The sequence below is a fragment of the Acipenser ruthenus genome, chromosome 3 (genome assembly GCF_902713425.1).
Source record: "Acipenser ruthenus chromosome 3, fAciRut3.2 maternal haplotype, whole genome shotgun sequence".
Lineage (NCBI taxonomy): Eukaryota > Metazoa > Chordata > Actinopteri > Acipenseriformes > Acipenseridae > Acipenser > Acipenser ruthenus.
The window spans coordinates 103,553,271-103,565,025 of record NC_081191.1 but is presented as its reverse complement, the minus strand read 5'-3'; positions in this window follow the sequence as shown (position 1 = coordinate 103,565,025).

Genomic DNA, 11,755 nt, shown 5'->3' with positions numbered 1-11,755 from the left:
CTTTCAATTCGAAGACGACCAACTACATACTTATGGGAAAGTATACCAGAGTAGTGGCAGAACAGCAGCATACGAGGGACGCGTCAGAACCGCATAACCCAAGGTTAGTGGTTCGAGCGTGCAACCTCAAGGACCCTCGTGCCTAATGAAGGCAAGGAAGGATCTATAGCATTACAGCGATAGAACCTAGAGAAAGTATGCAGCATAGCCCAGCTAGCTATAGTACAGATATCGGACAGCGAGGCCCCTCTCAAGAGGGCCCAAGATGTGGCCAACCCTCTGGTAGAATGCGCAGCTACCCTCCCAGGTGGGGGCAAGCCGGCAATATCATACGCAGTTGAGACGGTGTCCACAATCCAGTACGACAGTCGCTGCTTAGAGAGGGGCTTTCCTAGGGTGCGTATCCCATGACAGACAAAGAGCTGGTCAGAATGATGCAGAGCTGTTGTCCTATCCACGTAATACCTCAATGCCCGCACCAGGCAGAGGAAGTTCAATCTCCTATCCTCCTCCGAAGAAAACGGAGGTGGATGGAAAGACTTCAGTTCGACAGACTGATTAAGAACATAAGAACATAAGAAAGTTTACAAACAAGAGGAGGCCATTCAGCCCATCTTGCTCATTTGGTTGTTAGAAGTTTATTGATCCCAGAATCTCATCAAGCAGCTTCTTCAAGGATCCCAGGGTGTCAGCTTCAACAACATTACTGGGGAGTTGGTTCTAGACCCTCACAATTCTCTGTGTAAAAAAGTGCCTCCTATTTTCTGTTCTGAATGCCCCTTTATATAATCTCCATTTGTGACCCCTGGTCCTTGTTTCTTTTTTCAGGTCAAAAAAGTCCCCATGGGTCGACATTGTCTGTACCTTTTAGGATTTTGAATGCTTGAATCAGATCCCTACATAGTCTTCTTTGTTCAAGACTGAATAGATTCAATTCTTTTAGCCTGTCTGCATACGATATGCCTTTTAAACCCGGGATAATTCTGGTTGCTCTTCTTTGCACTCTTTCTAGAGCTGCAATATCCTTTTTGTAACAAGGTGACCAGAACTGAACACAATATTCTAGGTGAGGTCTTACTAATGCATTGTAAAGTTTTAACATTACTTCCCTTGATTTAAATTCAACACTTCTCACAATATATCCGAGCATCTTGTTGGCCTTTTTTTATAGCTTCCCCACATTGTCTAGATGAAGACATTTCTGAGTCAACATAAACTCCTAGGTCTTTTTCATAGTTCACTTCTTCAATTTCAGTATCTCCCATATGATATTTATAATGCACATTTTTATTGCCTGTATGCAATATTATTATTATTATTATTTATTTCTTAGCAGACGCCCTTATCCAGGGCTACTTACAGTTGTTACAAGATATCACATTATTTTTACATACAATTACCCATTTATACAGTTGGGTTTTTACTGGAGCAATCTATGTAAAGCACCTTGCTCAAGGGTACAGCAGCAGTGTCACCCACCAGGGATTGAACCCACAACCCTCCGGTCAAGAGTCCAGAGCCCTAACCACTACTCCACACTGCTGCCACTTTACACTTTTCTCTATTAAATATCATTTGCCATGTGTCTGCCCAGATTCATGTGGAAGGCTGTGATCACCTGCCCACTGAATCAATGGGGCCATGGCACGCAGAAATGGCCACCAAGTACACCTTCAGTGTAGAAGGTGACCTACCGGCATCGAGCAGTTCTTGCAGAAACTGCAAGATAACTGGTATAGGGCAAGAGACTGGCGTATAACAACCTAGTGGAGCCTGCCCTAGCATTCAGCAACGTACCCACTACAATGTCAGATAGCCCAGCAGTCCCATTCAGGGGCCAGACCCATAATTGGAACCTGTCTGGTTCCGGATGCCAGAGTGGGCCTTTCGCCTGACTGAGGAGATCCAGGCGAAGTGGGATCTCCCAGGGCTGGCTTATAAGAGCTGGCACAGGGTCAAAAAACAGATTCTCCTGGGCCACCGAGGGCCACTAGGAGAACTGTCGCTTTCTCTAACCGGACCTTCTCTAGGAAGGCCAGGATCAACAGTATCAGCGGGAATGCGTAAAGGAGCATCCTGGGCCACTCGTGGGCTAGGGTGTCAACGCAGAGTGGACCGCCTAAGCGGTGGAGGGAATACCACAGGGGGCAGTGTGTCATCTCCGCCGAGGCGAAGAGATCAACCTACGCCTTCCCAAACCGTTCCCAAATGCACTCCACCATCTCAGGGTGGAGCCGCCACTCCGACGGATGCGCACCCTCCCTCGAAAGGAGGTCCGCTGCCCATTTCGCCACTCCAGGAAGATGTGTCACCTATAGCCCAAATCAAGAGCCAAAATGCTATGTGATGTAACCCCGGGAACCGAAGGTTGACATACGCTACCACTGATGTGTTGTAATCGTGATCCCTCGGAAGGGAGGAGGCTCCATGCGAAACTGTAGCGTGTAACAACACAGCCCTGTTGGAAGAAAAACACATGTCTGACTAGCTGTTGTTGTTTTTTTTTTTGAAGACCGGACACACCAAGGTGGGTGAACCGAGGCAGCCGGCGAGGTCTACTCTACAGCAGGGCAGGTATAAACGCAGCCCCGGTGGAGGAAAAAACACGTCTGTTTCTTTTTTTTTTTTTTTTAAACTGAGTACAGCTAATCCACAGTACAATGCAGGCCAAGCGAGGTTGTGCGATCGGGTCACACACAAGTGGACACGTAACAACAACGTAGAATATTATTTATTTTTAAAATTTTTGCCCAACTGCATGTAAGCAGCCGACGGAATCGCTCAACGGCGAGGTTACAGCAGGGCCTAGCCCCGGTGTAGGAACTGTGTTGTCCCCAAGAGTGTAGGCTGAAAAGACACACACACTCACTCCTTTAAATCAATACTGCACAGGCAGTCACACGCAAACGACTGACAGTAAAGAAGCAAGCCTGCAATGCAAGCGAGGCAGGCTGCAGAAGAAAGGAGACAAAAAAGAGACTTTATTTTTTAGTCACTGATTCCACAAAAGCGGCAAGCCAGCTTTCAGCACGAATGCAGGGGAACTGCAGTCGACCCGAAAAAGTTATTTTAGTATACACTCAGTTATCAACACAGAAGGTCTTACCTTACCATCTTGAGAGGCAAAAAGAGGAATGACTTTCATAGGTTGACTGTTTTGATCCCTCGGTAGGCAGGACCGAGGACGTCACCCCAGGAAGGAGCCTATCGTCAGCTCTGATATAAAGAGCTCACTAATACCTACCAATAGGCAGGCATATCCCATAAGTATGTTGTTGGTCATCTTCGAATTGAAAGGGGACCATGTACAGTAATCTCTGTTTTTATAGTTACCTTCTGTCTTACCAGTCGGTCCACTCCAGAAAGGATATGGAGATACTGCAACTTGAAAAACAGCCACCTGGTCTGAAGCCTCTAGAAATCTTCTCAGTCCCTTTGGTGACTAGTAAACTCAAGTTCTACTGTAATAAACATTCTGTTAGCACTGCAGGGTGAATATTAAAGCAGTTCATATTCTAAAGGTTAATGTATCCTGTGGTGATTAACATGAAATTCAGTAACCAAGGAGAAAAAAAGAATTTACAGTAAAGTTCTGAATTCTAGTTTATCTGAAAGAGGCCTCACATCAATCAAAGGTTACATTATCTAAGCATTTATATAATAAATAAAAATAAAATGAAGTAGAGTGAAGGGGAGAACATGAAAAAAATTTGAAACAAGTATAAGATTATTTACCAGGATTATTACATTTAAACAGTGTAGTTTCCAACTTTTACTCGTGAGAAAAATATCGATTTCAAACAGTAATCTCACAAATTAATTAGTACTTGTTATGGTATTGGAATCAATCTAAAATTCTGCATAACTCCCTAAATTAAATGTATTAATCCCCCAAAAAGGTAAAATATTGTAAATTGATATATATTAATGTATATTCAAAAAAATTATATATATATATATATATATATATATATATATATATATATATATATATATATATATATATATATATATACAGTGCCTTGCAAAAGTATTCAGACCGCTGAATTCTCTCATATTACTGAATTACAAATGGTACATTGAAATTTCGTTCTGTTTGATATTTTATTTTAAAACACTGACACTCAAAATCAATTATTGTAAGGTGACATTTGTTTTATGTTGGGAAATATTTTTAAGAAAAATAAAAAACTGAAATATCTTGCTTGCATAAGTATTCAACCCCCACACATTAATATTTGGGAGAGCCACCTTTCGCTGCAATAACAGCTGTAAGTCTTTTGGGGTAAGTATGTACCAGCTTTGCACACAGTGTCGGAGTGATTTTGGCCCATTCTTCTTGGCAGATTTGCTCCAGGTTGTTCAGGTTGGTTGGACAACCCTTGTGGACCACAATTTTCAAATAGTGCCACAGATTCTCAATGGGATGGAGATCAGGAGTTTGACTGGACCACTGTAGGACATTCACCTTTTTGTTCTTGAGCCACTCCAATGTTGCTTTGGCCTTGTGCTTGGGATCATTGTCCTGCTGAAAGGTGAATTTCCTCCCAAGCTTCAGTTTTTTAGCGGACTGAAGCAGGTTCTCTTGCAGTATTTCCCTGTATTTTGCTCCATCCCTTCTTCCTTCAATTTTAACAAGATGCCGAGTCCCTGCTGATGAGAAGCATCCCCACAGCATGATGCTGCCACCACCATACTTCACTAGAGGGATGGTGTGTCTTGAGGCATGGGCAGTGTTAGGTTTGCGCCACACATAGCACTTTGAGTTTTGGCCAAAAAGCTCTATCTTGGTCTCATCTGACCACAAAAGCTTTTCCCACATCGCAGCTGGGTCACTCTCATGCTTTCTGGCAAACTCCAGACGTGCTTTCAGATGGTACTTTTTGAGTAATGGCTTCTTTCTTGCCACCCTCCCATACAGGCCAGTGTAATGCAGAGCTCTTGATATGGTTGACTGGTGCACCATTACTCCACTCCCAGCCACTGAACTCTGTAGCTCCTTCAAAGTGATTGTTGGCCTCTCTGTGGCTTCTCTCACAAGTCTCCTTCTTGTCTGAGCACTGAGATTTGAGGGACGGCCTTTTCTTGGCAGTGCCTGGGTGGTGTGATGCAGCTTCCACTTCCTGATTATTGATCCAACTGTGCTCACTGGGATATCCAAACACTTGGATATTATTTTGTACCCTTTCCCTAATCTATGCATTTGTATTATTTTATCTCTAACTTCTGTAGAATGCTCTTTGGTCTTCATTTTCCTTCAGATTCACAGCCTGACCAATGATTATTATTATTATTATTATTATTATTATTATTATTATTATTATTATTATTATTATTATTATTATTATTATTTATTTCTTAGCAGACACCCTTATCCAGGGCGACTTACAATCTTAAGCAAATACATTTCAAGTGTTACAGTACAAGTAATAATACAAGATAAATACAATGATCCTTCAACAGTGGGGTTTTTATCCAGAAAAAAAAATAATGGTTTAATGGTTCACAGGTGGCGGCTAATGGTAAGGTAATTGTGTCCTCGTTAGGGCAGTTTCTTTCATCGGTGTAAACTGGGAGCTTCCACAGCACAGGGGTTGAATACTTATGCAAGCAAGATATCTCAGTTTTTTATTTTTCTTAAAAATATTTCCCAACATAAAACCAATGTCACCTTACAATAATTGATTTTGAGTTTCAGTGTTTTAAAATAAAATATCAAACAGAATGAAATTTCAATGTACCATTTGTAATTCAGTAATATGAGAGAATTGGTCAGGGGTCTGAATACTTTTGCAAGGCACTATATATATATATATATATATATATATATATATATATATATATATATATATATATATATATATATATATATATAGTACAATTAAAAAACTATATTCACTTCTCTGAACGTGAATTAAACACTTTTTTTTTTTTCCTTCGCCACACAGCACACTTTACAAGGCATGTTATTGAATAATTCAAATAACACAATGAACATAACTAGGTGAGTGTCTTGACAAGATTGAAGGTTGGACATACAGTTTAAGACCCCTTAATCAAGTGAAAGACAAAAAATCATATGATGCACCCTGTCTTTTTAGCAAATTTAGGGCTAATTAAGACTATCAGTGCCCCATGGTATATCAATACAATTGTTTAAGCCTGTAGGGAGAGTTTTATATGCTACCTGTATGAAGTTTTAGGAACAGTTGAAGAATATTTAAAATTATTTTTGAAGAAAGAAGATTATTGGGAAAGAATGTATCCCTTATAATGATATTACTTGTGAGCACATATAACCTAACTTTTGATATGTCACGGTATTTTTAATTGTGATACTATCTGTGTCACACATAGTACAATATGAATAAAACAGTTAATAAAGGGACTGAATAATTGTGTCTGCATTAGGCAGGTGGTTGGTTTTTCGAGGTGCCTATGTCATACAGTGACTTGTAATTTCGATAACTGATAATAAGGGTATTGCTGTACATTATAACAGGAAATCCATGCAGAGGCAGCCTTCAATTGGTTTGCCAAGGATGTTTGGTAAATTCCCCTTTAAATGAGCTGCTGTGTGCTTTAGTAACTACTCTATAGCAGATTGACACCACTGAAATAGGGATTGCTGGGATTTAATTTGAAAATGCACAAATGGGTATCTCAATTAACCCAACAAGGGGGCGGGTCTCTCAGAAACGGCAAAACAGCATGGACACCTTTTCAGGTAAGGAAAAATGGTTTATAATTGAAAAAGAATGCATGTACAATATTATAAAGTTTAAACTGTGATACTTGATCTAATATTTTAATCTACTGTAAACTGTCTGAAATATTTGGGTTTGTCACAGGCATCAACTTCAAACAGTAAGCTGTGACAGTCTGGTTAATATGAAATGTCAATACATATCTTTTGCTCACTTGCTCTAATAAACCCCTGAAGGAAATCATCCGAGTGCACCTGCTTTGATGTGTGCAGTGTATTGTATTTTCTCAAATGTTCACATCAGTGCAGTTCAGAGTGTGAAGTTAGGTCTTTGGTTCTTTTTTTGTATACATCTTGATTACTCAAATCAGTGATTCTAGATGGATGGCATTACATTTTATTCTGAGATATTTCTTTAATATAGATCGGGTACTCATTCTGCAGTCATTTCAGTTATTGTGTTTATTTTGTATGTATTTATTAAGAAATCGTGAATCTGTACAAATCTAAATATGTATACAGTTTAAACTACAACAGCAGATACATTATGCAAGGATTACTTTGCCAAGACCATTGAAATCTGGAAATAAAGGTTTATTATTATTATTATTATTATTATTATTATTATTTATTTCTTAGCAGACGTCCTTATCCAGGGCAACTTACATTTGTTACAAGATATCACATTATTTATTTATTTTTTACATACAATTTCCCATTTATACAGTTGGGTTTTTACTAGAGCAATCTAGGTAAAGTACCTTGCTCAAGGGTACAGCAGCAGTGTCCCCTACCAGGAATTGAACCCACGACCCTCCGGTCAAGAGTCCAGAGCCCTAACCTCTACTCTACGGGCATACCAGGCAGACATCACTAACTGTTGAATACACAGAAGTCCACTTGCCATTGGAATAACAGTACAATGGTGCTAGCACAGCAGCCACTTGCTAATCTCAACCAGTTTGGGAACAGACCCTGATATGTAGGGCAGCAGTGTGGAGTAGTGGTTAGGGCTCTGGACTCTTGACCGGAGGGTCATAGGTTCAATCCCCGGTGGGGACACTGCTGCTGTACCCTTGAGCAAGGTGCTTTACCTAGATTGCTCCAGTAAAAACCCAACTGTATAAATGGGTAATTGTATGTAAAAAAAAATAATGTGATATCTTGTAACAATTGTAAGTCGCCCTGGATAAGGGCGTCTGCTAAGAAATAAATTATTTTATATGTTAGGAGCCCTGACCGCAATCTGTACCATAATAAAAATGCCTTGTCTAGTCCTTATTTTATGTTCTTGATGATCTCCTTCTGAAGGGTTAAAATAAACGTTAATGTTGGTTCTGTGTAAAAGAGTGAAAGAGAGAAAATGTAGGAAAGTATTGGTGTGATATCATGTACACAAACTGAACTGTATAAGAGAGCGTCTTTATACTGTGAACTATAAATTTCTGCTCTAATGTTGGAAACTGGGAGCAAAGAACAAGCAGATTAGAGACATGGCAGGTAATGGGGTACACCCTGGTCTCGGGTATGCAGCTGTAGGTTCAGATACAATTAAATACATTCTGTTCTCACAGGAACATTCTTGAAAATATTCTGTAGTCTTGCCCTTATAAGGTATTGCTAATGCATAATTCAGTTGCTTTATACATATTAGGAATTAAAACTAGACCTAGGAAAGTGTGTTAAAATGCATAACAACAGGAATGACATTATGCCTAGAGTAATGCCATAGCGCTGTATTGCTGTGTACCATATAAGGCATAAAACTGTATGTTGAGATACCTATATAACAAAGAGGTTTGTGCAATGCATTTGAGTTCCTCAGACCATCGACATCTCATATCTTTCCTGTGAGAGGTTCTCCCAGTTCAGGTAATATTGATCAATTATTTAGAAACTGTTAAAGCTAGCGGACTCGTGTATTCTGTCTAGGATTATACTTTGCAGTATATTTTGTATTATCAGGAACCATGGATATTATTGTTTAATAAAATGTTATTTGATTATTAACATTTACAATTGTTCAAGACTTGTCATATGTATTTAATAATTCACATTAAATAACTATTAATTAATACAAGACATAGGATAATTGATATGACTATAATTAAATAATACCACAACCATACATTCTGATTTATATTTAATCAAAAAATCACACAGAGCTGTACATTTATTATTATTATTATTATTATTATTATTATTATTATTATTATTATTATTATTATTCATTTTTTTCTAAAGTTGTGTTTATTTGTCTTTGTAGATTCTTGCAATGGGTATGGCATTTAGGATTCTAAATGGATTATTCTCTCACACTGACTTGAGTGGCTTACATGCACCATTCTCAGAAAACAGATGGCAAGCCAATTTTCTTTTTTAAACTGCTCAATTTATGTATTTGTTGTATTTCTGTTTATATCCATTTCCTTCAACACAATCTTAACAATATCAATAGTTGCACAAGGCTAAATTTCACTGCTGACACATGCTTTTAAATATACCTGTCCATAATTTTCATTTTTAAGGAGAATGTGTCTCCCACATGTAAAACAAACTAGTTGAAAAGCTACTACCAAAATAGCGTGAGGCTTTATTCTTGCACGGAAACCAAGCCACTCACCACTCTTGGTTGAGACACACACATGTTCAAGTTATATCCCTAAGTTATCCTTATACAAGTTTACCATGGTATTTTTGCACAGTATTTTTGCACTTTTGCCATGCTTGTTACATGGTAATAATAACATGTATTAACCACAATTTTACCATGTTTATTAATATGCTTTACCACACAACTTTTATAAGGGTAATTGCAAAAGAGATACATTGTTGGTTTTTAATAATGACCCATTGTTTTTAATTTCAGCCTAAAAACGTTGTCACATAACCAAGCAAAAGAGGTATGTCATATACTAAAGATCTTGTTTTTGAAGACTTGACTTGTCAGGTTTCAGTCTGCAAAACAAAATATTTGCTTGCTGAGGTGGAAAGAAAGCTGTGGTGTTTGTACTGGACTTTTTTTTTCTCCATGACTGCATCACTGAGCAATGATTTCAGTTATGTGTTTTTTCTATTAAAAAGCATGCAGTCACACAGAACATGAACGGAGTACAAAACGGACCGTAATTGAAACAGCTGCATACCCTGACTGGAGAGTGTGTGTGATAGGTATCTTTACCTTTCTTCAGCATCTTTTACTTTATTCTATATGGGCTTTGTCTACATGAATCCATGAATACGCAAGTGAGAGGCAACACTTGAATGGGTTAGCCATATACCTTTATTGGGTTAACTGTCTATTTATGTGCATATGAATGATACTGCATAAAAAGGTCATAGAGTACTATGCTTATTCCAACAAGCAGCCCCCTAGATGATGAGTGGATTGTTTACTGTCATGCTCACCAATGAAATAAACACAGCACGTAATTCTATTTACATGTACAGAAAAGAACGTATGTTTGAACCTCAATTAAACTGCTAAATTCAGGGAATTGCACTATAACTTGAAACAGTGTGATTCACCCAGCCATTCTGTCACTGGATTTGAGTAAATGCAAGATGGATTACATTAGGAGATCTGGTAAAATAATTAAATAAATTACATGAAAAAGAAGGACATTTATTCAATGACGATCTTTAAATTGCTGTTTGAACAAAGGAGAATGTTTTAATGTCTTAAATTGCTGTTTGAACAAAGGAGAATGTTTTAATGTCTTAAATTGCTGTTTGAACAAAGGAGAATGTTTTAATGTCTTCACAGCGTATACTGAGATTATATGGGTAAAATGTATTCATAATACACATTTCAAAACAAATTGTAATGATTTTTTTTTTCTAATCTATTAAACATGCACTTGTTGTGAATTTATTGGCACTTTTTATTTGATTTTTTTCCTTTATCGCACAGAGCACGGCACGTTATGTAAATAATGTTAGGTCTCACTGTTAGGTTTGTTAAACACAGATGGTTTGCTGACTCATGTGTGGTTGGGTATCTGGGTGGTCACTGAATGGCAGTTTGCTATATGAAGCTTGATCTTGGAATTTGTTTACTAATTTACTGATTTGAGGTTGACTTGTGTTTCGTGTTATGCATTGTGCCGTATCCTTTTTTTTCTGTGTCGATTCTTACTGTTCAAGAAGTACTAATTCTTTACTAGTAAATAGTAGGGCAAGTGACCCACTGCGGCCCATAGATGCAGTACAATGAAGCCGGCTTGTGAGAGTCTTACTCTATTCTAATTTGATTAGGGTTCGGGTTGGTTATACCAGCGAAGAGAAGAAGTAAACATAACAGGGTTGTTCACTCAACAGTGGTTCTTGATGGTGGGGCAGTGGGTTCTTAAAAAAACAGATATAAAAGTGTATCTTTAATGTTAGTCCCTTTCTAATTCAGCAGAGACTGAGTTTGGAGATGCATAAACTGTTAAATACAGTTCCCACAGTGAAGATATTTATTTCAGACCTGTGAAACTCCAGACTACAAACAAACAAATGTGTTGACCCAGACTAAAGAAAAAAAAATAGTGAAAATGTGTTTCTTTGTTACACTAGGCTTCCTTATTTGTCCACTATAGCATAAGCCTAAACATACTTATTTTATTATTTTTTTAACAAAGGGGATAGATTCCCAATGGAAGTTGACACAGAGTCAGTAGCTGATATCTTCTTTCTAGCTGTGTTTAGTGATTCAGCAACAGGATGTTTTATCTGGGCTTCAGCTGGCTCCCATCCATTTCCTAGTGACACAGTGATAAAACATTATTGATTCAGATAAATCCTGAAATGCTTTCTAATAAGTGGCTTTTCCTTCAGTGGTTAGTGGTTTTCTATGTACAGTATTACTGAAGTTCGTACACAGTCTTGAAAGAGAACATCTACATATGTTTTCACTGTAGAGACTTAATGATGAACAATGTAAGGCCATTTTGGAACTGCATTATTATAGTCATACAATGTTTGCACTAGGTTTGTTAGTATTAGTGTTTTGTGTTGACATGTTGTTGATTTGGGGAAATTGAGCTTGCGAATGACTAGGAATGC